At 39.7% G+C, this 27,583-nt stretch overlaps 1 protein-coding gene across 3 annotated transcripts in view; it reads right to left on the bottom strand.

Annotated features, from left to right (window-relative positions):
• The window catches only part of GABA-B-R2 (gamma-aminobutyric acid type B receptor subunit 2), a 162,239-nt gene that overhangs the window by 116,071 nt on the left and 18,585 nt on the right, over positions 1-27,583 (bottom strand). The window lies entirely within an intron of this gene.

Here is a 27,583-nt window from a genome sequence, read left to right as displayed (position 1 = left end):
ATATTTCCGTCATGTTTGTATAACGTTATTGATGAAAATGCAGTTTTTGTACTTACGTTAAGCTGCTATATGCGATCAATAGAAAGAGACTCACCTGTAAAAGAAAAACAATAAGCATTAAACGATTGATTAAAAAATGAGTGTTTTAATCAATAAAAAATTCTTCAACGAGCACGAATGGTGCAATTTAAATGATTATTAAAATCTTCTGCAATGGCAGCCCTGCTACGGGTAAGTTTGGTCGCAGTAAAATCGGCTCTGCGTCTAATTCTGTTTTCTGCGAGTTTGTTGAAGGATGTCAGGTCCAGCGGTGTGGCGGAGCCCTCCGCCTGGGCACCAGATGCCTACGCAGTCTTTTTCGGGGGCTCCAAATGCTGTACCGCTTTCAAATCAGATGCAAACTCTCGTCACTCAGTCGGCTCTCCCTGGATCAGCATGGCCTCAGCCGCACGTAAATGATGTCAGTAATCACCACTATCAGCAGTGTAGCCAACCTGTGCAAAGTGTAAATAGTCAGCAAACTCAAAATGAGTTAGTGTCAGTTATCCAAAACCTAACTCAAGTTTTTGAATCAAACCTGGCATACATGCGTGAAGAGCTTGCTAGATCCAAAGAGGAAGCCAGACGGCGAGAAGAATTTTTAGAGAGGCAGATTGGCGGTCTTCGGGAAGAGCTGCGACATGTCCAAGAAAGCCTTTCGGACAAGTCATACTCAGCTGATGGCTTTCGGACCCAACCTCCCAACTCCCTCTCCAAGCAGTTCCCTGGCCCTCAACAGGGCTTCCGGCCTAGGAAGGTATGGCCTAAAGTAGAAAAGTCAGCTGAAACGCCAAATGCTAACGAATATCTGGACAAATCTGTGGAGCTTGATCTCGCCCTGAAGAATGGAAAATCCTTAGCAAATCCTCAAGCTAAATGCTCGTTCGTGGAGCACATCGGTAACTTGTGGGAAGCGGAAGAAGAAGTTAAAATCCACGCAGTTGGTGCTGATCTATCGCTCGGAGTTGGTGTCGCAGCCGATGCTGTGAGGTACGCTGGTCGTCCCGAGTGTGAGCCGAACTCCGCTGTCGTCGGTGATGTGATCAAACAAGAAGCCGACAAAGTTGGGACTATTTGGCACTTGGTGACTAAGCAGAAGTCTTCATACAAAATCTACAAAAAGCCTGAGCCCTTTGTCCAAAATGTGAAAAAAGCTTTCAGATGCCTCGCTGAGGAAATCAAGAAGGAGCAGCTGACTGAAGTGGCCATGTCCTTCCTCTGCAGCGGATCGGATCGGATGAACCGTGTCTGGATCATGCAAAGACTTTATGAAGAACTGATGGACGTGCCAGTGACTGTGCATTTCTACAATAAATATCCATCAAAGCGATGGAATGGGTGCACTCAACTTTTTGCGGCCAAGCCTGATTTGAATCTCGTCGACGACAGAGAGGGTGATGATCCTGCTGAGGAAAGTTCCTCGAAGAAAAATCTGCGCCCTAGGAAGACAGCTTTAAATTAAGTAACCCCTTCGCAGCACCAGTCAAGCTAAGTGATCTAAAGCTGCTACTTTGGAATGTTGAGTCTCTCAAGACCATTATTAATTTAGTTGGTGATATATATTTTCGTGCTTTTGATATTATGGTGCTGACAGAAACATTTCTGCTAAATGACATTTCAATCAAGGGGTTTTATAGTAAACATATTTTTGGGGTTAAATATGACAGAGGCAGACCTTTAAGAGGTGTATCAATTTTTTATAACTCTAAACTTGGCAAGCTGGTAAATTATCATAAACTAGAAAATTCTCTGATCTTAAATTTTGATAAATTTTCAATTGTAGGCTGCTACTTTGAACCACACACCTCTTTAAATAATTTATGGGATGAATTAGTTGAGGCTTATGTGTACATTGATAATCCTGATACCACCATTTTTTGTGGAGACTTTAACTGTAGACTTGACACGAGCAACTCGAAAAGTGATTTGATTTCTTATTTCGCTATGGTCAGTAATTTATTTTTAGCAAATCCTACTCCTTATGAGAAGACATATGTCGCTAAAAATGGTTCGAGTGTGGTTGATCTAATATTTTGTTCTAAAAACATTCATCAAATGAAATTAAAAATTACTGACTCTTTCCTTAGGAAACACAGATTGCTCTGCTTTACTTTTTGCATTTCAGATATCTCTCCTTTAAAATTAGCAAATATTAACAATGTGGTAAAAATTGATTTCGATCGAATGCACGAACTTGCTATTTTCCCATATAAGAGTAATTTAAAAGACAATATTAGCTCTTTAGAAGTGGATAAATTTTATGAGAATATCAAACAACTTATTCAAGATTCCAGAACTAATATCAGCTACAAAAAGCGAATTAGTCAGCCTTGGTTTGACGCTGACTGTTATTCTGCGAGAGCAGATTTATTGTTTCTGAGAGATTTCACAGATAATTTTTCTAAATATCCGGGTAAAAATACTGAAAGAGATGAAGTCTTAGAAATTTTCAACGAATGTAAGAAGTATTACAGAGGTTTATGCAGAGTAAAGAAGTCTCTCTTCATTGATAAAAGTGATGAAAAAATAATTCAGGACTCCGAGAAGTTTTGTTTTAAATTACTGAATAAAAATTGTGATACTACGCAAGTCAATAATGTTCCTATGCATGAATGGGAGGCTCATTTTGGAGCGATTTACAACAATGCCAAATTAAGCGCATCAGATTCTCTAAATCTAAAAGACCTTTTAATAAATTACACTAAAAATCCTACTGTTAAATGGTTCCTAGAAGATGAAGTAAATTTATCTATTAAGGAACTAAAAATTAAGAAAGCACCAGGGCTTGACTTGGTAACAAATAAATGTTTGAAAGAGTTAAACGTAGTTTTAAATAGTGAACTAACGAAATTTTATAATATATGCCTTCAGAATGGTATTTTTCCCGATTCCTGGAAACTCTCTAATTTGAAGCTTTTATTTAAAAACAAAGGTAGTCCGGAGGATGTAAACAATTATAGAGGGATCAATTTATCCTCCTCTATGTTTAATCTTTTGGACAAAATGCTTAACAAACGTTTGTATTCCTCTCTAATCAGCTATATTCCATTAAATCAATTCGGCTTTATTAAAGGGAAATCTACTGTACAAGCTGTAAATTTACTTATTCAACATATTCACTCAACAGTAATTGTAAATAAGAGACCCCTGTACGCTTTATTTTTAGATTTACAAAAAGCATTCGATTCTATTAGTAGAACATTTATCTTTAAGAAAGTCGTAGATACAAAAATCTTTTCTTTTGAAGAGCTAAACTTGCTTGCAGAAATTCTTGACGTAAATTTTCTATTAATTAATGATGGTATTTCCGTTTCTGAAGAAATTTTACAGTCAAACGGGGTTAAACAAGGAGGGTGCATGTCACCCTTCCTGTTCATTTTTGCTATCAGTGATATTAACGATATTATGAAAGATTTCCCTGGCGTTAAATGCATTTTGTATGCAGATGATATTGTACTTTTAAGTGAAAATTTAAATGATTTTTCCATTTTACTGCCCAGAATTACAGACTACCTAGCTATAAGATGTTTAAAATTAAACGAAAAGAAATGCCAAGTCATGAAATTTAGAGCCGGTGGTCATGGTCGTTATAGCAAAGTAGATTTGAACTGGGAAAAACAGAATAAAATTACCTTCTGCTCTTCAATTAATTATCTAGGAGTCACTTTCCAAACTGCAGGTGTATGTTTTAGTAAACATATTGATAAGAGAGTTAAAGCCTCAATATTTGCTACAGGCAAAATTAAAAATTTGTCAAAAAGTTCTATTGTTACAGCCAAAAAATTATTTGATTTAGCTATTTCTCCTGTTGCCTCATATGGTATTGAAGCTGTCTGGAAATACTTGACTTTAAAAGACTTAAATAATCTTGAATGTGCTAAGTCTAGATTTTTTAAGAAAGCCTTATGTGTCGATAAGAGAATGAAATCAAGATTTGTATATGATCTAGTTGAGACTGATTATTTTGTAAATGACTTAAAGACAAAATTCTCCCTGCCGGACACACCTGTTTATATTAAATTCTTGGATAATATGATGCATAAAAAACAAAATATTCACCCTAATTTTTACAGTACCCCAGCTATGACAAACAAGAACTGGTGGCTACCCTATTGTAAAGATCGAAGTGTTTTTACGAGATACTCTTTCCATGGTTATCATTTTCTGTTATGTAAAGACAAACGTTTCCATCTAGATGTTTCTGCTAATTGTGTTTGCCAATTCTGCGATGAAAGCGGTATAGACATGTATCATTTCCTCAATTGTAAAAATAATACAACTACCTTATTTCAAGCTGCTAAATATAAGAAATTGCAGTTAAATAATATCGTTATATAATGTACTCTGTGTTGTACACCGTTGGTGTCTAATATAATAAATAATAATAAAATCTTCTGCAACTTCCAAAACCATCGGCTAAAGTTCTGATGCAAAAGTGCAATATTTTGGCTTGTGTTAGAAAAGTTTCCCAATTTTAAAATTTCACGCCAGGAGTAACTTTTATGCAATTTGTCATTTGTTCATTTTTGACTTAAAAAAAGCAATTCTCACCATGAATTCGAAAAATAGGATTTCAGTTCAGATTGCAAATTTTCGGCTGTCGGAATAGCTGTCTATTTTTCGGATTTTTCGATCTCGGAGTGAGAATCATTTTCCTTTTGTGGCTGTCTGACAATATCTACGTCAAAATTTAGTTTCATTGGAAAAGTTTTAAGACATTTTTAGTAATAAATTTTGTATTCTTTGGGAGAGAAAAAATAAATATCACAATTGCATCGCATTATTCAATTAATAATCACTTATTTTTCATTTTAAAAACTCTGTAGCGCAGATATAAAAATCAATTATTATGCTTTACGAAAATGTATTTTACCGTTCATTATTACGATCCTCTAATAAGCGTTTCAAACCTACGATTTGTCAGCGGAAATTCTAAGTCCATCGCATCACGTTACATCTTTAAAGCCGGAAAATAAAAGACAATGTAACGGATATTCAGCTACTTTCCATCTTATCAAGGGAGTAAGGAAGGCGAGAAAATTTCGAGAAAAAAAGTATAGATAAAATAAACCTATCGGGTAGCTAGAAACCGATTCAGGATTTGAAACTGTTGAACACGATCGATATTGCATTATATAGGAAGTATTTCTTTTTGAAGCCTCCATAAAATGGAAAAATTCAGCTTGGATGTGAGAGGCACAAGTGCGAAATTCTGCGGTGGAGCAGATCGAACGCGTCGATCGACACCGGGGGCACAGTCGGCATGCGGCGGAAACGCGATTTCACTTTCAGATGCGCCCAGCAGCGCCGGGGGCCGTTTGTGCAGCAGAGAGAGAGAGAGAGAGAGAGAGAGAGAGAGAGAGAGAGAGAGAGAGAGAGAGAGAGAGAGAGAGAGAGAGAGAGAGAGAGAGAGAGAGAGAGAGAGAGAGAGAGAGAGAGAGAGAGAGAGAGAGAGAGAGCGGGGGCGGCCGGGGTGGCGGGCGATTGATTCTGCGATTGTTGAGTCGCTCATCAGCAGTGGGGTCACGTTCCGGGGCGCTCTCATCGGCGGCGGCGGCGCTGGGACGCTGCACTGCACACATGCATGCGTTGCGCGCCGAGCAATGACCCCGTGCCTTATTTATGCAAAGCCAGTGCGTGTGTGTGTGTGTGCGGGCGAGATGAAGAGCCGAGAGAGTTCTTGCGCGCGCCAGATTTTTTTTACTCGTCGCCCTGCGCCCGCTCGCCCGCCCCATTCGAGTGCCAAGGGCAGGAAACGCCGGCTTTGCTAAACCAGATAAGAATGCAAAGAAGCGGTTTGGCGCTTCCGTCAGTCCGTGCTTCGCATTTTATTTGCTTGAGAACGTCTACAAACACATTCAATTCAGACTCTTGAACTTTCCAGCGTCTCGAATAATCCTGCAGGCTGCTAATGGGCCGTTATGGCGGCGTAATTGCGCGGCCGCGACATTGACAAGTGCTCGCCTTTAAAGAGAATCGTTCGCAGGGCCTGCTTTCTCATTTCTTTTTCAAGAAGCAGTATAGTTGCAGGTAAACAGGACGAGAACAATGGAAAGGTGTGTGGCAGAGATTTATTTTTCCGGAGAGAGTTATTTCGTTGATTTCAGCTGACGGTGGAGGTCACCGAGGTTACTTACTAATTCAGCAGCATTTCGCTACATTATCTGAGATTCGTCAGCACTTTGGTTCATTATATAGCAGGATGCTTCATTTAAAACCACTTGGGAGTTGTGCAAGCAAGCTGCTGAATGCGGAAGAAATGGCTGTCCTTAAAGATTGAAAACTTTATAGGCTGAGAAAGAAAAACTTGAAGTTAAAGAATAATTAGGCCAGATGGGGATAAGAAAAATATTTTCTGACAGATGTTTCATTAATGATACAGGACAACAATTGAAAATTATTTGAATTTTTGGACGCCATAAACAATTTGTTCAACAATTTGCAACAATAAAAAAGGACCTTCCTACAGTAAAATTCAAATTTTGTTAATTTTCTCCAAAATTTCCAGTGCTTGAACATATTTTCTTGGCATATTCCGATTCCTCTCGTCGAGATCTGTCCAACGGTGTTATTGGAAAAACTCTTGGTTTTGAAATTAAATCAGATTTCAAGTAAGGAGACAGCCCTTATTACCATTTGAAAAGCACGGTAACTTTGCAGCCAATTTTCTCAAAAAATTAAAGTGCTTCTTAGGTCAATTTAGGCTTTAACTCAATCCTAAGGGACGATTTTATGCATTGGCAACAAGCATTTCCCAGGCTTTTGCAGCATCATTCCTCTTTAATTAAAAAAATCACGGATTTTTATTTAGAATTGAGCACAAAAAGGACTGAACAGCAGTTATCAAATTTCAAACTAGAACAAATTAGATTATAACACCCCAATCGTTAGTTTGTGATAGTAAATATAAAATAATTATGAAACTGGAAAAATGTCATCGAAATCCAAATTATTAGAGATGATTTAATTCTATTCAAAAATCATTTCCATAATTTTGCAGTTGAGATTTAATTTACTTCTAATTTATTTTATCTTCCTATGAAGCACTCATCAAAAGCCAACGGTCACGATTCCGTGGTGCTCCTCGTAACCCAATTGAGGTAGCAGCTGAGCCAGCACACGTACATTATTCAATTACACACGGAGCCAAAGGCAACACAGACGTAATCCGCATGCACTCTGATCGATTCAATTAATGCGCGTATGCATAGAAGGGCAGCAAACTTATTCGGATTACAAGTCAATGTTTGTATAGTGTATGGCTTTCGGCTGTGACTATACAGTATGTGCCGTTCTGTGTGGGAGGCTGCCACAATCAATACTCCCTCGGCAGCCACTCTCGGCGCCCTCATTGTAGCACATTAAATCTGCATTGTGCAGCGTTAAGAGCATGCAGCAGCCCAACTCGCTCCATTTTGCCACGCTGCTGTAAACGCGCTCTGTTAATTTCGCTTTTTGAGTAATTTACATGCACGTTCCGGCGAGCACTTCTGCATGGATACGCGGATCGTAGTGCTCGGCTGGTATGTTCCGCACGCGCTGAAAACCGACGACAATTACCGCACTTGCAGAGCAGTAATAATAACAATGAACAACTGCCATATTTTTGTTATATATCCCTCCAAAGACCTTCTCTGTGAGAGGTAGCACGCTAATGGCGGCCTTTTTTTTTAAAAAAAAAAGGATGATTCTAAACCCTGGGATTGTGATTATTTATTCATATGTCGGAACAAAACACGCCATGTATCATCAAAAAATAAATAAAATTACCTAATATTTTTAAATGCACAATTTTGGCCGACAACCATAGGTTCTGTTCCTTTGTAGTGATGGTAAAAACAAAGTCGTTGACATCTAAAATGTGTAATCAATCAGGGTTGTGATATTTAGAAGTTTTTTTTAAACAAAATAGTCGGATTTAGACGTTAGTTGATTTTAGATTGCTTTAGACGCTATTTTAGTCAAAACCAGCGGGAGCCAGATGTGCGATAAAATTGGTTCGCACTGCGCAGATCCAAGATGGCGTATGAATGTGGGAAAAAAGCTCTCTTTGGATTGCCGTACGAGTGTCAAGAGTTTGTTTTTACGATCCAAAAGACAAGTAATGCAAATTATGTCACAATATTGACGAAATCTTGATTCTTTTCGCTCATTTTCAAGTGACCGTTATTTCGCGCCTTACTCCACCGGACGCCATGTCTGCGCGTCACACGAATCTGTTCCCCGCTGTGGAAAATATAAAATTAATATTCTTTTTCAGTATTCGTTTTGCAGATTCTCAAATTCCAACTGTGCCCTGACTATCTCATTTTATTTGCAAATAAAATCGACATTCAAAGAGCACTAATTCTTTAGTTGAAACATTTTACATCTCAATAGTTTCAATTGTTCGTTTGAGTGCATAATTTCAAAAGTTATCCACTCCTCGGCTGGAGCTAAAATTAAGAGCAATGCACTGGTCGTGTGTGTTTCACGCGTTTCAATAACAAGCACGCCTTCTGTACTATCTAACATGTATGGGAAGCATTTAATTAAAGCGGGTCCGCCGGCTCGCAACTTCGCCCATGCTCATTATTCGCAGTATCCTCGCGCGCGTTTATACTCGCCGAGTGTTGCATAATAAACCCAAGTTGAGGAACATAGTAGAGGAAACGCGACTAGCCTGCTGTGAACACAGCGCATATGCACACAAAACAGCCAGCAAGCAGCTAACGTGTGCATGAGTGCAGTACAAACATTTGCATATCGCCTGCGCTCGCCAAACTTTAGAAATTAAAAATGGCCAACGCGCGGCGCTGAACATCTCGCTCAACCGGAACTGTTGAAGATCAACCCACGCTGTGTGTTGATTGTTTGCAGCTCTGTTTACTACTCTGCAGCACTTACAGGGATGAAATATTAATGAATTTTAAGTACGATCTTCTGATAATTCTTGTTATTTATAAGAAAGAACCGGCTGCAATTTAGAATATTTTTCTTTGTATTAAAATGGTTTGCATCAAGTTTTAGCAAGTCTAACTTGTCGATTATGATTAAGAAACAGCAGCTTTTAAAATAATTACGATGTTTTGATGCAATTTTTAAAATGTTCGTTTTTACAACAGTTCAGCAGAACCAATCATATCTAAAAATTCAAGCTAGAGGCAAGTATGGTACGATGTAATTGCTTTATAAGGGCAGATCTTTAAATCTTTAAATCTGTTTTCTTCAGCGGGGTCCAGATGTACGATAAAATTGGTTCGCATTGCGCAGATCCAAGATGGCGTCTGAATGTGGGAAACAAAAAGCTCTTTTTGGATTGCCGTACGAGTGTCAAGAGTTTGTTTTTACGACCCAAAAGACACAATTAGTTAAGAGTAATGCAAATTATGTCACAATATTGACCAAAACTTGGTTCTTTTCGCGCATTTTTACGTGACCGTTTCACTCCACCGGACGCCATATCTGCGCGTCACACGAATCTGGACCCTGCTGGTTTTATTATTTATTATTTTCATCGTTTTTCCAACTCATGTCTAGTTTTTATACTTTGAATTGTAAAATTTCTATTATAGAAACAAAACATGTCTTTAACCGAATTTCTCTTTGATTATTTTTTTCAGAAATTTTTATTTTAACACCTCCTACCAAAAAACGAAAGAATCAATTGAGGACCACTTTTTGCCCGTGTTTAAATTACAAAACAGAAGAGACCAAAACATTTTGCTCATTTCGGAGTGCGAACCACTTTGGCAGATGGCAGGTCCACTCTAAGGGTGTGTATTTTGCCATCTTCTAAATAAAACGGAGTTGCTTTTCTCTTTTCCTTTGGGCGTCACGTCTTATTTGAAAATCAATTACTTGAGCCCCAAAGTGATAGAGACGCGAGGGCTCACCCACACAAAGCGAAAGTGAGTTTGAACCGGCCGGGCCTGGTGTGCTGATTGCTGGAAATACTTTGTGATGTGTAATATTATTGCAACGGGCTCGAGAGTGGACCCACACAGACCAATAGTTTTCGGTTTCCATTGTGCTCGTCTCTGCTTTTGACACAAACCACGGCTGACCTTCGTACGTTCTCTGTACAGCACGCAAAGCGAGCCGCGTGTATTGATTGAAACGTTGTTTTAACAGGCGATGTGGGCGATTGCGAAACTGGAAAAGGACGCACCTGTATAATTTGATTGGTTTGTTCGCCGGCTAGCCCACAGCCCCCGGCGGTATTATTAACGCGGCAGGTTAGCAACAGCATGACAACGTTTGATATTTGATATAACTCATGCTAAAGCGCTTCCGGTCTGTTTTGTTGTGCATATTACCGTTGTTAAACTTTTCAATCAGAAAGCGGATATTGCAACTAAACCGTTGCGATGAACGTGTGGAACAAGGACAGAAATACATGGTCAGGTTTTTTTAAATCTCTGCTTACAGGGCTTACAGCATGAGAATAGTAAAATTTGGAAAAACTGAAATCAATCGTGGAAATGCGGACTAACTATAAAAGTGCATGACAAGGTTAATTATAAATGATTAAAGACCGTCTTTGACGAAAATTCTGAGCACACCAATCGATTCTTGAGGGTCAATTTAGGTAAAATGGATATTTTCGCCGACCAAAAAATTCAGCGCGACGTGTGTAGCACAAGTAGAACTTTTTTACCGCCAAAAATATGAACCTGCGCATGCGTCAGAGCTGGCACATGCCAACCGCCGGCTGCTAGTGGCTGACGTGAAGCCTCTCCTCGGCCACACCAGCTCTGACGCATGCGCAGTTCTTGCATATACGTTCATATTTTGTTTTGGCGGGAAAAAAGTTCTACTTGTGCTACGCGCGTCACGCTGCACTTTTTGATAGGAAAAAATATCCAATTTACCTAATTTTACCCTCAAGAATCGATTGGTGAGCTCAGAATTTTCGTCAAATACGGTCTTTAATTAACAAATCAAGCCAAAGATCATGCAGTTCATGCACCAAATAAAAAATAATTTTGGTGTGAGTCAGCTGTCAGGGTCTTATCCTGGGAAAAAGTTATCTCATCATTGTCAGAGCAAAACCATAAAATCAGCAAAAATAGTTCATATTGTTCGCTTCAGGAAATTTTAAATGATGTTAATATTGACTTAAAATACTCAGCATGTCCCAGAAAATACTCACATCCATATTACAGTAAAAATTAGCCTTTAGAAACCGACAAAGCAGGTTGACTATTTCCTCGAAAAAAGACGTAACCCCCAAGGTCATGAATTACATCTAGTCTGATCCGAAATGGTGACACATTTCAGTGCTGATGGGGGTGGCTGTAAGAATGGAGGGTCCCTCGATGATGACGAAAGCCCCTCGGAGACGGAAAGGAGCTGGACGGACTGTCAGCAAAATTCTCAATCCGCCGCAACTGCCTTCCCGAGTCCGCGGGGCCACATCCGGCGTCCGTGCAGCATTCTCGGCGTCAATGACCTTAATAATAATAACCATAATGCAGTAATGATAACCACGATGGCGTCGAGTGAGTGTGTGTGTGTGTGTGTGCAAACACACACACACACACACGGGCTCACGAGCGGGCTGTAGTGTTCTCCGGGGAAATAAGCACTCTCGTGTTTTTCCCCAAATAAAAACGACGGGCGGCTCGGCCGCGGCGGCGGCGGCGGCGGCGGCGGCGATAAAACGAAGCCCGGAGTGGATGCACTCAATTCGCGCAGCGTCCAATTCATATCCGCCGCCGTTATGCCGCTCGGGCCGCGTATTTATCTGTTTTACGGCCGGCAATGCATTTCGAATGCTGCCCGCCGGCTGTGAATAATGCACGCCGCCAGTCAATTTCCCTTTCGAGCCGCATGCCCAACATCTTGCTCAGCCCAGCCGTGCTCGCCATGCAAATTCAGTGACGCGATTGTTTCGGGGGGTGTGATCGATTAATTTATGCATATTCGGCGCGCGATGTCTAGCTGCTGACTTGATTGCGCCGCTGCATGTATATGCTTTCTGATGGCGCGGAAAATGTTTATTGTTATGGCATTGGCACGGCCTATGTGCAATCAGCCGCGATGGCGCTCTATATTGCGGTGTCTAATGGCTTGTTCCTCTTTTTTATCGGGCGGATCCAATCCGCTTTTCCCCGTAAACACCTCCAAAGCCGTTGCGTGAATGGTGATCGAATTTTTTTGCCAAAACCATTTCCGTATGATTCACATTATTGTTGTTATTTGGGAGGAATTAAATAATGGTAATGTTTTTCGCAGAACACAGAGAGAAGTGATGTTGATTTTTGAAGCTAAAAGAAAAACATTTTTTATCGTTTGTTTTTGCGGTTGTGAGTTTTCTAAGAAAGGCTTAAGTTGCAGGTTGATAGGAAACATTCTTGGAACTCGTCTTTTCTTGCTCCTCATATTATTTCAATTACCTGAAAAATATGACTTCTTAAATCTTAAAAGGAACCAAAAATGATTGATTAAAAATGCGGGAAAAATCTGCGATTTTCTTTGATATCCTGATGTTCCTCTCAAACTGCTGATTTTTTTACTCTGAAATAAAATTTTATTTATAAAATAAAATTATTTATATTTTTTGTGTCCTTAGAAGGGTTTACGCAGCTCGAAAAACTCTTTAATTGTGTGAAGTTTGGTTAATGCCAGAGTATAAATCTGGCAAAAAAATGCATGAGATAGCTCACTTTTTAAATGCCCTTAATATCAAGGAAATCGCGATTTCCCCCTTTTATTTCTATTACTACTTTATCCTCAAAATGACTTCATAATATATTTCCTCAGTATTTTTTACAACGGGCGCAGGTCTTGCAGGAACATGGTCTTTTAATTACTATTTTTTTAGTTCTTGGTTTTCCTTTCAAGAAGCCAAAGAAAATGCGACGAAATGTCAGCTATTTTTATGCAGATGCCGTCAAAAGCGAAATTTCTTGTAAAACCGTGTCTCAAACAGAGAAGATGCTCATATTTCATATTAAAAAGTGTGCGGGTTGCCATGGCAATAAGGCGAATAAAGCTGGTCCCAGTTGGAGATTCGCGAAACGCAGAGACGCCGAGCAACAAAGCACGCAAAGCTGAAATTGCCTCGGAGAAATTTGCGATTATTAATAATTAATTGGAGTTGGTAGGCATAATGAAGCAAGACACACACGCACACTCGAAGTCGCGACAGCCGCACAAAGTAGGCGGCGTCGTACGTCGTACGCGACAAGAAAACTGCATTAGCGCCGAGGTGAGAGCGGCAATAAACCTGAGCCAAAATTGTTGTTTCTGCTCAACCTCAGCGTGCATTTATAATGTCATCCGCACGGTGGGTGTGCCTCGTGCGTCAAGAGACCCGCGGCTCCTGCTCCCTTCGCTGCAAGGAAAAATCCTTTCCTCTTGGAATTTTGCAAATTGAAACTGACGGGGACACCGAGAGGAGAGGAGGCTTTTTGTGAAACTGTACATTTTGCTTTCTCAACAACTTTGCTCTGCATAAAAGGACGTGAATAACTAAAATAAATTTTTTTATAAATGGAGCCTAAAATTCTGAGAATTTAAAGTTCCGTTGGAATTGTTTGAATTGGCCACCGTATTGGCCGTCAATTTTTGGAAAAATAGAGCGGCGGTTTGCAGTACGGTGTTACATAATCAGTGTAATTTTCAGGGCAACAATTGAAATTTATTTAAATTGTTGGATGCCATAAACAATTTGTTCAACAATTTGCAATAATAAAAAAGGGCCTTCCTACAGTAAAATTCAAATTTTGCCAATTTTCTCCAAAATGTACAGTGCTTGAACATATTTTCTTGGCATATTCCGATTCCTCTCGTCGCGATCTGTCCAACGGTTTATGCTACTTATTGGGGAAACTCTTGGTTTTGAAATTAAATCGGATTTCAAGTAAGGAGACAGCCATTACCATTTGGAAAGCACGCTAACTTTCCAGCCAAATTTCTCCAAAAATTACAGTGCTTCTTAGGTCAATTTAGGCTTTAGGTGAATCGTAAGGGATGAGTTTATGCATTGGCAACAAGCATTTTCCACGCTTTTGTGACGTCACAGAGTAGGGGGAACCCATCGCTCGACACGGAATCCAAAAATCCCAACAGCATAAGGATTTTTTAGAAATGTTAAATCCATATGATCTTTTTAACGTATACGCGACCTTGATTCAATACACAAAATCTCGTTTTTCCCCTCGTAGATTTATTCCAGCTTCCCAAAAGCGCTAGCCTTTATACTTGCGAGGCAGAAAAATCGGGTAAACATGATTGAAAGAAAGCCGTTCACGGTATATTAGGCCGAAACAGAGAGACCTTCTTGGAGCTGCATAAAAAGCTCGTTCCCATCTCGAAAGACGGAATCTCCTCAAAGGAACACACTATCTATCGCCGCCGCGCTGCTCTTGTTCATGCAAATTCGGGGAGGCACAAAAAGTGCAGCCAAGTGGCGCGAAAATTATCCTGCGCGGCGCCATCAAAACGTGATGGATGGGAAAAAGCGTGGCAAAAAGCGAGGGTTTTCCTCTCGCGGGCGGCACGCAACACGCCTCCCCCGCACCCCCTTTTAGGAACCGTCGCGGCGTTTTTGTCCCGCGCGTCTGACAAATGGGCGCGCATGCATGTAATCAGCTCGGATTCCTCATTATTTACATCGAGTGTCATTTCGAATGCTGTCAGCTAATTGGCAGGCGCTTCTCATTTCGGGCTCCGCTGACTCTGATTCGTTTCACTTTTGACGCTGCACGCAGAGATTGGATTTCGGTCTGATATGGATGCTGACGGCAAGAGATATTTTTTGCCGAGCGGACAGTCACGAATGAAACAGCAGGATGAGGCTTCCCGTGACGCAAAGGAAAAATAATCCAATCATTCAAAAATATATTAATGCAATTTATTCTTTCAGAGGGTATTTCACGACAGAAAATGTTGACATGAAATTTTTACCTACACCAGCGGGGTCCAGATGTGCGGTAAAATTGGTTCGCACTGCGCAGATCCAAGATGGCGTCTGAATTTGGAAAGCAAAAGCCGTACGAGTGTCAAGAGTTTGTTTATACGATCCAAAAGACACAATTAGTACAATCAATTCAAATTTTACGTCACAATATTGACAAAAACTTGTTTTTTTCGCGCATTTTCACGTGACGGTTTTTCGCGCCATACTCCACCAGACACCATATCTGCGAGTAGCACGAATCTGGCCCCCGCTGACCTACACCAGGTAATAAATAATTTTATTTTGTGTTAGCGTTTCCTAAAGTAATTTAAATTTTTATTACAGATGTACAACAAATTAAATTCTGATATCTTTAAAAAAACATGATTTTTTTGTCCAGAATTAAATTGCTGTAAAATTTTGACTTAAAAATCCTACCAAATGGCCAAAAGAGGATTTTTTATTCAATTAGGAAAAGAAAATTCCGGGATTTGAATAAGGGAAAATACCAAAATCTCCATCTTGTTAGAAATAAAATTTGCATTTTCAGCGGTCTGAATAAAGCTGCTAAAACTCATTTTGTAAAAATAGCATTTTCTGTTTACTAAACATTTTTACAAATACTCTTCGCAGATAATCTGCGACATTGCCACCGTTGTGTCAACAAGCTTTTTGTTTTTCACCTAAACACAAACACGTAGGACGTTCTATTTTCAGCCCGGGGCTTGAATGTCGCAGAGAGCGTCGATTAATTTTTGACCCTGGTCCAAGAATTTAATCCAGCGTAATTTAACAGAGACTGGATGCGCGCAGCCAAAAATATTCATGCACCGGCGGGCACGTGCCAAATTTCGCAACTGAAAAATTACACGCACCGCTGAGGATGAAATGAAAAAATCCGGCCGAGTGGAAGCAGCAGCAAGGTATGGAATATTGGCAGCGAGTGTATTGAAAAAGAACAAAATGAGCTCTGCTTTTTTAAGTCTCCCGTGATGCAGAAATGAGTGAACACGATGTGATGTTTAAATTCAACATATATATTTAGTTTTTGAAATGCACGATTGATTTTTATGATTAAAGTATCCAACCGCACTAAAATATCACTGTAATTGAATGTGGTGGTTATTAATAAGCTGGTTAATGACAGGCAAACTAACAGACTAATGAACTTGGCATTTGTTGCCATGGTTACAATCAGGTCAGGTATGTATTCTCCTCCAACTGGCACGTAAACGTCGTTCTATTTAAGGCCTCAATATTATGTTCTCATCAAAGAGAGTGAATTCCATTGAGGGCGTCTTCAAAATTGTTGGCCACAACTTTCTAAATTAGGGGGTTGAAAACGTAAGTTTAGCACAGGTAGCTCTGGAGAGCCGACATTCCTCTTCTTCTATTTCTTTTTTGCCGAGTGAGCTGCTGGCTCCTCTCGGCAGCAGCGTGCCAGACGCATAATTCAATTTGGGGCCAGCGTGTCGGCTTCTTTTTTGCGCAGGCTGTGTGAGAAAAATGCGCCTTTCGGGAGCACGCTGGTTTCTCTAATGGCATAAAAATTAGGCTCGGATTCTTTTCTAATTCGTTGCGATTGCAGAGCAGAGAGAGCGGGTTAATTAGACCACTCCAGATAATTGAATTGGACCCGAAAAAATAAGAGTTGAATTCAAGGAGAAGGGGGGTGCACCTGCCACCAACACTTTTTTGATAAGTTTAGGAGCTTTGACCGGCGGGTTTTATTTTTTTTTTAATTTCTGTAATGTACAGATGCACCATGCGAAGGTGCAAAACTGTTTAGCCACAAAACCGCAACTTTTTTATAAAAAAATTCCTTAAAAACAATCTCTGTTTTTAAACGAAAAGTTGATATTCAGGAAATTTTTTAGAAGATCCTGTGCTTGAAGGAAATGAGCGAATAAATCGTTAGTAACGCACATAAAATAATTGAAATTCGACTTAAAAGACCAAATTTGAAACAAAAATTGTGTAATATTTTGCAATTCCTTGAATTCTACTTTTATTTGCAAGAAAAACCATAAAAAATAAGGTTTAAAACTTGTAAACAGATCTATAAACCACTTAAAAATGTTAAATTTAATGTTGCATACATAGTTCTAAGGTTCCAAGCCCTAGAAAAATAAATTATTAATATTTAAGCAGCTCTTACGAGGGTAATCGAAACGTCGGATTTCCTTTCCAATAGATCCACGTGATTTTGCCTAATGAATGTAAACAGGAAATTATTTTTGCATGCACGTCTCTGCTACTTCCGTCCATGTGTTTTCATCCATCTCATTTCCCAGCTTCCGATCCGCGCTCAGAAGGAGAAAACGAGTAGACTCCGGATACAAGTTAGGCAGTAAATGATTAATCAGCCGCCGGCGCTGATTTCCGCGGAGTTCGAGACAAAAAGTGGCACAGGCTCCACGGCGTCGGTGAAACAACTTTCGGCACAGTCTTAACGGACGATTGATTTTCGGGTGCCAAGGAATTTGGGGCGTGTGCGAGGGCCATTAAGTTGTCGCACAAGCCCGCCTATGATTTATCACTCGAGTGAGAGAGCAGAGTAGAATTTCACCACCTGCTTTTTTTCAAAAACTAGTGCACAGGGGCTTAGAAAGAGAGATAGAGAGGATACTCGCGGATCAAATTTTATTGCGAGCTCGGGTGAACCTGTGAAACGGTAGACGAGCTGCGTGTCGAATTAAATGGAACTCTGCTCTCTCTCTCGCGAAAAGAGTAATTGAATTCGAGGAGGAAACTGTATTTCTCGCCAACCAACTGATTTCAGCAACGCGCACAGTGATATTTTCCCTGAGCGCAATTACAAGTTATGACCGCACAGAGCGCCACAGGCCCCAAGGGGAAGAGAACACAATCACGGGGACAAACCCAGTGCCTTCTTTTTTTCTCCCTCATCGCTCCGACGTTTCAATTTACGCAGCTGTACGGGTGCCAGCAAAACTTTTGCCCCGTAATTGCTGTAATTGACCGGCTAAAGATACTCCTGAGGAGAGACGCGTCGTCACAATTAAGCGGCCAGTAATTCATACCGAATTTGCAAATACCTTTTTATGCGATGAGATTTTCAAGAGAAATTTTTGATCCTCCTTTGTTTATATTTCTGATAATTGCTTACTAAAAGAAAATTGGTATTGTTTTGTTAAAAAAAGAATTGATTTATTGTGGAAACTTTTTCAGAAGATTTTGGAATTCTCACTTATGCCTAGGGATGAGTATTTCTCAATCATTTCGTCCACAAAACCAGATTCGTGCGACGCGCAGATATGGCGTGTCCGGTGGAGTTTGGCGCGAAAAAACGGTCTCGTGAAAATGCGCGAAAAGAAGCAAGTTTTGGTCAATAATTTGCATTATTTGTACTTATTGTGTGTTTTGGATCGTAAAAACAAACTCTTGACACTCGTACGGCAATCTAAAGAGAGCTTTTTGCTTCCCACATTCAGACGCCATCTTGGATCTGCGCAGTGCGAACCAATTTTATCGCAAATCTGGCCCCGCTGCACAAAATGAATTTTGTTCTAGTTATTTTAGAACTTATTGTTCAGCAGTCGGCTAAAGAGAGGGGAAAATGCAACACCAAATTTATAAATTTTTTATTAATTTTCCATTTTGCGTTGGCCTGTTTACTGTTTGAAGTTTGAAGCACCAACAAATTGCCCGACCGTACTTAAAATTTTGAAGACATTTCTAAAGTTATTTAGGACTCCATTAATTTGCATTAATTTCATCATTTTCCTTCAATGGCTGGTCCAGGTCTCTCTACACCGGAATTCCCGGTAAGGAAAAGCTCTCTAACGCATACATTCAGAATTGGCTTCTACCTACGCGACGAAAAGTAATTCGGTTTTTGTCTTCCCGTTCGCCAATTTTCGTCACGGAAAGGCTGTTTTCACGTCTTTTTGGAGCGAAATTCGATCAACTCGCTTGTGTGTCGCTTACGATCGAGCTGTTTGTCAAAAGCGGCTTGCAAAGTAGAGCCTTTGAGCGGCGTGCGGGCGGGCGGGTGAGCGCGCGCTCATTACCAAACACATCGCAAGCCGACTGCTGCTAGAGTGCATATTGATTAATTACGGCGGGGGCGGCTGGGTGGCTGGGTGGGTGGGTGGATGGGCGCCTGCTGACTTGCGGGCGACACCTGTGGCCGATAATTAATGCACCTGTCACGACCTTTGCATAAACAGACACGTTGACGTGTCATACACGCGTGCATAAATCCGATCAGAGACGCGCGGCAATGCTGCGAACCGGGACTTAACGACCGGCATCGAGTTATGCTTTCAATTTAATGGCCACACGCATGCAAATCAGCGATTAGGCTTCTCTAGTCTGATTTCCGCGATGAAGTCATCAGTGAGTTGTGTGTCGCCCGCTATGCGGTGCTTTGTCTTGCAAATTTGCTGCCAGGAATGTAATCAGACATAACACTAATCAATCCATAGGAGCAGCATGTCATTATTACATGATAATCCGAGGAATTTGTTTAGTAGAAATGAGAACCGAACAGAAACGGAGAATAATTAGTGGCAACAATCATGGAATTTCACACACGATTTATTATTGCTTGTTTATTCTCACCAAAAGATGTACATACATGTTAAAAAAACAATTTGTCAAAAATTAAAAATAGGAAGTACATAGTGAGAAAAGGCACCATTCCTGGCAAACATCTCGCTAAAACTCTACCCAGGAGGGAAGAGCCGGAATGGGCCTTTTTAAAAATAGAAATTCCTTTTTTACTAGATAATTTTAGCGTTAAATTTTGAATGGTATTAATCTTTTAATTAAATGTTTGTCTATTAAGTCTAACGAACTCTATCCAAATATTTTTAAAAAGATGCAAATTATTGTAATGTCAAAATTTCACCGAGTTGTTCAGAATGGTACACCTATGAGTGAAATTGAAAGGGAAAAATTAAATACTACGTTTTCCTACCAGCGACGAGCTTAGCCTTGACGTAAAATTTAATTTATAAAACTACCTGCGTGTGTACATAAATGTTTTTCTGGTTTAATGTGATTATTCTGTGCTCTTGAATGGTTCTAAATCATTAGTGTTTAATTTTATCGGTGTTTTTTGGTAAAATGGTTGAGTTTTTGATCACAAATCTACTTTCCCTCCAAAGGAAATAAGACAAAATTTAAAAATAAATAAACTGACTTTTCCAAATATAGTAGATACCTTTGTGGATCTCTTTTAGAAAGACGAAAGATATAAAAACTAGTATTTATCTCTATAGAAAATGTTTTTCTTTGATCAGTTGATAATAATTGATATTTTGATAACAAAAACCAAACGAAAGTCTTCCTGTCTCTTGCAAGTCTCTTCCTCTAGAATCCTCAGTTTCTCTTATACCAACCTATTTTCCTCCTTTTTTGCTGCTGCCAGCATTTTATTTCGATCCTTTGGTTCTAATATTACCTGCCGCTCTTTTCCTCGGGGCTGTCCTTTCCATTTTTTTTTGTTTCGTCCGTCCGTTTTTTACTCTCTTTCGCTCAAATTTCTGACGCGCGCAGACCCCTTTTTATTAATTTCGAGGGTATTGAGTTCCATTTGAAACAAAAACCGTCCGCCTTTGCCTCCGTCCAAAGAGATTTGAAGCAAAGACGAGCGAGACGCTTTCATCGTGTTCTCCCAAAGAAAATAACGAGGAGAGCGACGCGAAAACACTTCAATACCAATGCGTGTCTTTTTGACGACGCGACGAATCTCATTAATGTGAAACCATTCGAAAGAGGGAGCTCTTCAAAGAGACATTTTACTGATTTCAACTGTTACAGATACTGCAAGCTGAATGATCATGTCATGACAAATATTAACTAAATGAATTCACATTGGCATATTTCTAACTTTTCGGTGTTTCTTTTAACTTCTCTATTATGAGGAGTAGTTTTCCCAATTCCCCAAAATCGATTTTTGGTATAAAAAAACACGTTTACTGGATCCTCTGGGAATTTGCCTCTTTTTTGTCACGCGGAAAATTTTTAAATGGAGTCGTGGTTTCCCGAAAAAAATAAAAAGAAGACGTAGCACGAGTTACAAACCACGGGAAAGTCCAATTTCTGTATGGTTTTCAGGTAAAATCCTGATTAAAATATCAATTTACTGGTTTTACTCAAATATTCGGACAAGAATATATTTTCAATACGCATCTGAACGCATATAAACTCACGATTGGTGTTTATTTGATGGTCCAGACATATTCACGGTCACAGAAAAAAATCGTTTATCGTTTCCTTAGAAAATATAGTAATCTATGCATAAAACCATGTTCGTTGAAAGTTGGTTGTCGAGTTTACAATTGATGTGCGCAGTGAATATTCTAACGCTCGTTGTCAGTGGTTGTTTCAATCAATTCACTCTTGCAGTTGCCAAGTGGATCTAGGCTGGCGGCAAACAAGCCATTGTCCGAGTGGAAATGCTTTCAAACGCTCACTTAACAGATCTCTCTGTCAGCGTGTGTGCAATTTCACATTATTTCGCATCGAATGCGAGGCGGATGGGATGCCCTCCAACTGTCACTTGCATGCAGGCGTTCCATATTATATATATGCATTGTCGCCGCCACCGACGACGACTAATTGCACACAATGCACGCGGAGCGACGGATTGCATCGCTTTCAAGCGCGGCGAATAACGAACCATTCTCTCAGCTCTTTTGCAAAACGGAAAGAGAGGCTCGTTTGTTTAGAAACCACACAGAGAATCTCATTCCCGTTTGGCGGCACAAGAAAATTTGGTACAAACGAATGCATCTACAGAATACTAAGCAGCACTTGGCCTGATTGTTCTCTCGAGAAAAATGCGAGATGCTTAATCTTGAATGTGAATGCTTGACAAGCCACTGCGAAGAATGTTTTGTTCACTTCAAAGCTGAATTCACGTCAGAGCTGAATTAAGAAAGCGCCAAAAAGGGCGGTAAAAATTCATTCCTACGTATACAGATTTTTAGAAGGAGTTTGTCCGTTTCCAAGTTAATGAAGTCCAAGTAAGGATATCGTTAGATTTTCACTAAGGAAAACGGATGAAAATTATTATAAAATCACCAGTTACATAAACCCTCAGTGTTCGAAGCCGCCAACAGATAGCGCCACAGTATTCTTTCGTAATTAATTTAATTTGAAGACACTTCCGCTTCGATTTCATACTCAACCCTTCCACTGTGCATTATTCACTTAATATATGCTTTCTTTTGAAGTTCTAAAAGCCAAAATCAATCCTGCCATTCGCCGTGGAAACGTCGGAAAATATTTTTTATTCAAAAAATAGTCTTTCATGATTCTACGGCAATTGGCTTAACCGATTTTGGATTTCAGAACGCCAAAAGAAAGAAAATTAAGTGAAGAACGCACAGTAGCAAGGTTGAGTCTGAAATCGCAGCGGAAGTGCCTTAAAATCGAAAGTCTACGGTGGCGCCATCTGTTGGCGGCTTCGAACACTGAGGGTTTATGCAACTGGTGAATTATTTAAAATAATTTTGCCAATCGAAGCATCCTAAAATATATTATGTAAATAAATTAATGTTTGACCAATAATTGTTTTAAGTCTGAAGTTGATCTGGAGTTTTTCAACATTCTTTTGTGGACTCTAAAGTAAAGAGACCATTTTTAACCAAGATACTTTCGCAACAAGTTTTAACTGTTTAATTTATGAAGAAATCCAGTTCGTGTGCATGGACTTTGTTTTCAAGCGTGCTGGTGAAAGCCATTGTAATTTGTCTCTACCGTGGCTAGGAAAATGGCAGGAATTAATTTAAGTTTGTCTCGTGCAGAGGGAGTGCATTTAATCCGGTTTGTTGTGCAAATTTGCATTTGATTAAAAAAAAACAATTCTTATAAAACTATCCTGCAGCGCACAGAAGCAATATAACAAGCAAGGAAACTGTATCAAACTCTGTTCAGTATAAGTGTATAAATACCAGTTTAAATTCAGCAGACAGAATGAAAGAGCTGAGCTCCGCACGTAATCTTCAATGCGCACCATTTGCAAAAAGCTTCTGAAAAAGCAATCGTTCTTCTAATGATTGAACTAGCCACTCTATTCAACGCATTTTAATCACTTATCATGCGCGCATTCTCGTATGGGAACCCAAATCCATTGTGAAATAAGCAGGCTGGCCGGACCCTTTTAGGCTTATCTCCTGGCAAACGCAAACAGTTTAGCTCAGGAGGCCGCGGCGCGGCAACTTTCCGACAAACAAGCGAATGGTGTGCGTTTAACTGAGGCCCAGATTGTGTGCACATACTTTATTACCCTCAAATCAGGACAGCGGTGCGTGTTTTTCCACGGAAAATACGGTCTGGATCAATAGAGCAGGTAGGTGAACATACCGGGTGGATCGCCCTAATTCTCTTTAAACAGAATTTTCGATGACTTCTATACGATTAGATTCATTTATAATTTATTTAATTAATTTTTTAGTGAGTGAAAACCAAAGTGCTTTTTAACTCTGAATATTTTGTGATTTATAAATATTAAATTATTTTGGAATTTTGGTATGAAAACAGTTTCGAATTAAATTTAAATACATAAAAAACGAAAAAAATCATATTAATAATCGATATTTTTATTAGGGTTGGGGTCACAGACCTTGTTCTACACGTCTGAATATTAATCTGATCTCCCAATGAGCAGGAATTTGAAATTTTGAGACTTTTAACCATCACTAAAATTCGTCGAATATGAGATTTAGAGGCCAATTCGCTCTTGGAACCTTATTAACTCCATAAACGCAAAAAGCATCTTTAGCATTTAAATTTATAAGCTTTCGTACAAAACGAATGGAGATTTCTAAGATTTGAGATGGCTCTCCTGCACGCAACATATAAAGTGTATTTGTCTCATTGCCTAAACACAAACATACATATATACGCGAGCGTCCTCAGAGGCGGAAAGTAAGTTTTCCCCCGTGTTTGTGCTGGAGAGAGTGAGTGTGTGTAACTGTGTATGTGTCGAAGCAAGCTGCTGCTGCGGCGCCGGCATTGATTTTGAGAGAGTGCGTGGCCTGCAGGTCAGCCCGCATTATTGGCCAATCAGAATTGATAAATCAGCGGCGGCAGTGGCATCGACGACGGGATGAGATCGGTGTCACCGGGCTCAATCAGCGCCATTTCACTCGGCTGCTGGCCTGCCGGCAGGCCCAGCCGTTGATTAGCACACGCACGTTCCGGGCATTAACAACGGCCGCCCGCAAAATTGTCCAATTTATCAAGGAGGGCTTTGCTTTTGCCCACCGATGAATTGAAACGGCCGTGTGTTCAGCATTCGCTCGACGTCAAACCCATCCGTCTGTATATAAATGGAAAGCGGACATCAGCATTTATTTCACTAGTTTTATCGACTTGCCACAATGTTAGCAGCTGATGTATTATTTGTTTTGATTGAAATGGATACGTGCAGCTTGGACAATTTAATGCTTTTATTTTATGCTCTTTGGGCATGGCTTCAAAGGCAATTCCGCACAGGGTTTTTTCTTTTTTATCAACTGTTGTTAAATTTTAGCAATTTTTGTTTGAATTGCTAGTGATTTATGGCATCTGGTAGAGTACAGCGGGAAAGTTACAAACGTTAAATGTAAAAATTTATTATGAAAATAACTTTAGAACGATGTTTTTTTTGTTGTTGTTATTAATTTAAAAACAGTTGATTAGCCCGGTAATTGGCGAATTGACCGTTAGATGGCACATCAGGCTGATGGAAATGTAAGAAAATACGCGGGAATGAAATTATTAGGTCGGCACGCCTCTTTTTCGACGCTTCTCATTGGCCGCTGGACTGTCTCCTGATTGGCCTCCATTATTTCGACGCCATATTGACTTCTGATCGGCGGGAACCAACACAGATCGCAATCCGGACCCCGGTGGTCTCTAGGTTATTTTCTAAATTCTTTAGATGACATGTGTGAACAAATCTCTATGCGAAAAACGGAATTCTGATTTCAAAAAAGGCGTGTTATTTATTCTAAACTGACTCCCTTCTAGTCGACTCAACCAAATCGTGAAATAAGACGACAAAAACCTACGATTTGTTTTTAAATCTTGATTTTTACCTCAGTGTAATTATTTTTCGTTTTGGTAATAATTCAGAAATTTAAAATCAAAGTTTTTCTGACTCTGACTGAGCTCCAAATGCTCTAGAAAATTATATTTTGAGGAGCAGAATCCAGACAAGAATTAAATGGTGAAAAAATTAAACGTGTTAGCTCAATTTTTGCAAAAAAATATTTCATTGCTAAAAAAATGTAATATTTTAAGCCCAAAAAATCATCCAACGTGACAACAAGTCAACTTTCTGGCTCAAATTTCCAACTATCGGCAAAGAAAAAAATGGACAAAAAGACTGTCAAGTGGAAACCTTCGCAAATAACCCATATTTTCTTAATTGTTTAAAAATAGAAACTATTACCACTCTGGTGCATTTCATGCTGTTTTTTCTGTGGACGGACAATTGTGTGGACCCTGGTCGATAATATCATGCGAGCGTTTTTGTTATGAATTGCAAATGAGAGCAATAAATATCAATTTAATAGAAAAAAAATACCAGCGGCCACAGCCAAAAAGGAAAAAAATGATGATTCATCAGATTTATATCCAAATCGACGCCATATTTTCGATCTAATCCAGCCATCTCTGTGATTTATTAAAAGCGCCTCTCAATTTTTCACACCTTGTTTACGTTTCGGGCCATCGACTAACCATAAAAGCCGGCGTGCCGAAATATTAAAGCCCCGGAGAAGGTGCGGCCAAGCCGTGGGATTAACTCTGCACCGGTGCAGACAGAAGCCAACCTGATGATCCGAAAGCATCCAGCCGCCCGGATTGCGCGACTCGATATATGCGAGCGAGGCGAGCCGCAAATCATGCCACGAGCTTTCTGGCACGCCCGTCGTCGTTGCCGCCGCCGAACGCCAGAATAAAATATCTGACGAGTCCATTGGCGCTGGTCCAGCTGAACACTTGGGACGCGGACACCTGTCTCCGTTGCAGACGCCCAGCTGACTCCCGCCCGACTTGGTCTACCTTTGCAGACGCTCATCGTTCATCATTATTCATGGAAACGCTGCGTGTTAGATAAGCGGCCTGGCAGCAAAATTAATGACTCAATGAGTCGTGAAACTCCCGTCCGCCGAGGAAATTCGACGCGCTCTCTGCCTTGCGCCTAATCAGGATGGATTGCTGCCGGGAGGGATAAAGGCCACGCACTTAACAGTCTGCTTCATTATTTCAAGTGTGTGTTTTCGCTCGCGGAAACCAAATAAAAGGTCCACGCAGATAATGTTTGCATTTCACCCATTGTAATGCAAAAACACAAATTGAAGCTCTGTTCCCCAGGCTTGAATTGTGATCAATTCAAAAGCTTTTCAAATGTTTCCAGGTTACTTTCCCATGTTTGCTTTTGACAGTTTTATAGTTGCATATTTAATTGTGAATAATTGCTTTACGCGAAAATAAAAACAGTAAAAAAGTAACAATTTGAACCGTCATGCAGAGCAAAGAAAATATCTTCAGCAAACAGTTTGCTATTTTCAGCCCTGAAAAAATACAAATTACTCCGTAGAGAATTCGTTGAAAAATAATTGTATGCAATTTAAGGAGCTTCCTGTGCACGTGCTAAAAGAGTAAAACCAAATCAAACTAAAAAATTGTTTTGTAGGTTTTTTAATAGGCTTAAGTTCTATTTTATCCAACAAACTAGTACTGCTAGAGTGGGAACCCTTTCATATCAAATTAAAAATTCAAATAAAAGTGAGGAGAGTATGTTTCCATTAGCTCTTCACAGTTCCATAAATTTTACCATTTATTAATTTGTTTCGTTGGCCCCTTGACTGAAATCAAAACGTTAAGCTATGGTCGTGACAAATGAGCTCATTTTCTTCCCTAAAAATAAATTAATACCTTTTTCTATACCATATTGCCAAATTCTAGAATTAATTTGGTAAGAAAAATTGAGCCAGAAATTGCCAATTCATATTCAATTCAAAATAGTTTTTATTCCATTGATCCAATTTTAGAATACGTCAAAATATACAATTTATAAGTTTCACAAAAAGCACTGAAGCAATTTTGATCTCTCAATACTTGTTAACAAAAATCTAAATGGTTCATCGACCGTGGAAAACGATTGACTGCACTCATCTGTTAGTTGTGTCTCATGATTCTGCGAATTTCGCCCGTAATTCCAATAATTAAATTTCTAACTAGAGTAAATTAATTCCTCCATCAGAAATATAATTTTGTGCATGTCCCAATGTGAAGTTATGAGTCTTTATATGTTCGGTTATCGTGTTTTGAAACAGTGGAATGATATGCAACCCGCGCTAAAAGCCTGTTCTGCGGCACAGTTTCCTTCCCTTGCAAGGCGTATGTGATTGCGAGTTTTATTTAAAATGTTTGTTATGTCTAGTTTGGGTATTGGCCCATTTTAGCTCTGCTCTCCTGCGAGCAAAGTCATAATATCACGTATCACGTTGTTTCCCAGAAGACGAGAATCAATTTTAGAGTGATAATTAACACGAAAGAAAGTAATACGATCTCTACACTAAAAGTAAACTCTCAAAATAAATTCGTGAAGAAATAAAAATCAATGCATTTTGTATTATTCACCCAAAAAATGACTGCCCTTTTGCAAAATTAATTTAACTTGAGCAA

This window comes from Cloeon dipterum, chromosome 3 (assembly GCF_949628265.1).
Source record: "Cloeon dipterum chromosome 3, ieCloDipt1.1, whole genome shotgun sequence".
Taxonomy (NCBI): Eukaryota; Metazoa; Arthropoda; class Insecta; order Ephemeroptera; family Baetidae; genus Cloeon; species Cloeon dipterum.
Note: the sequence above shows the minus strand (reverse complement) of the source record. Positions and strands in the feature narration are given on the sequence as shown.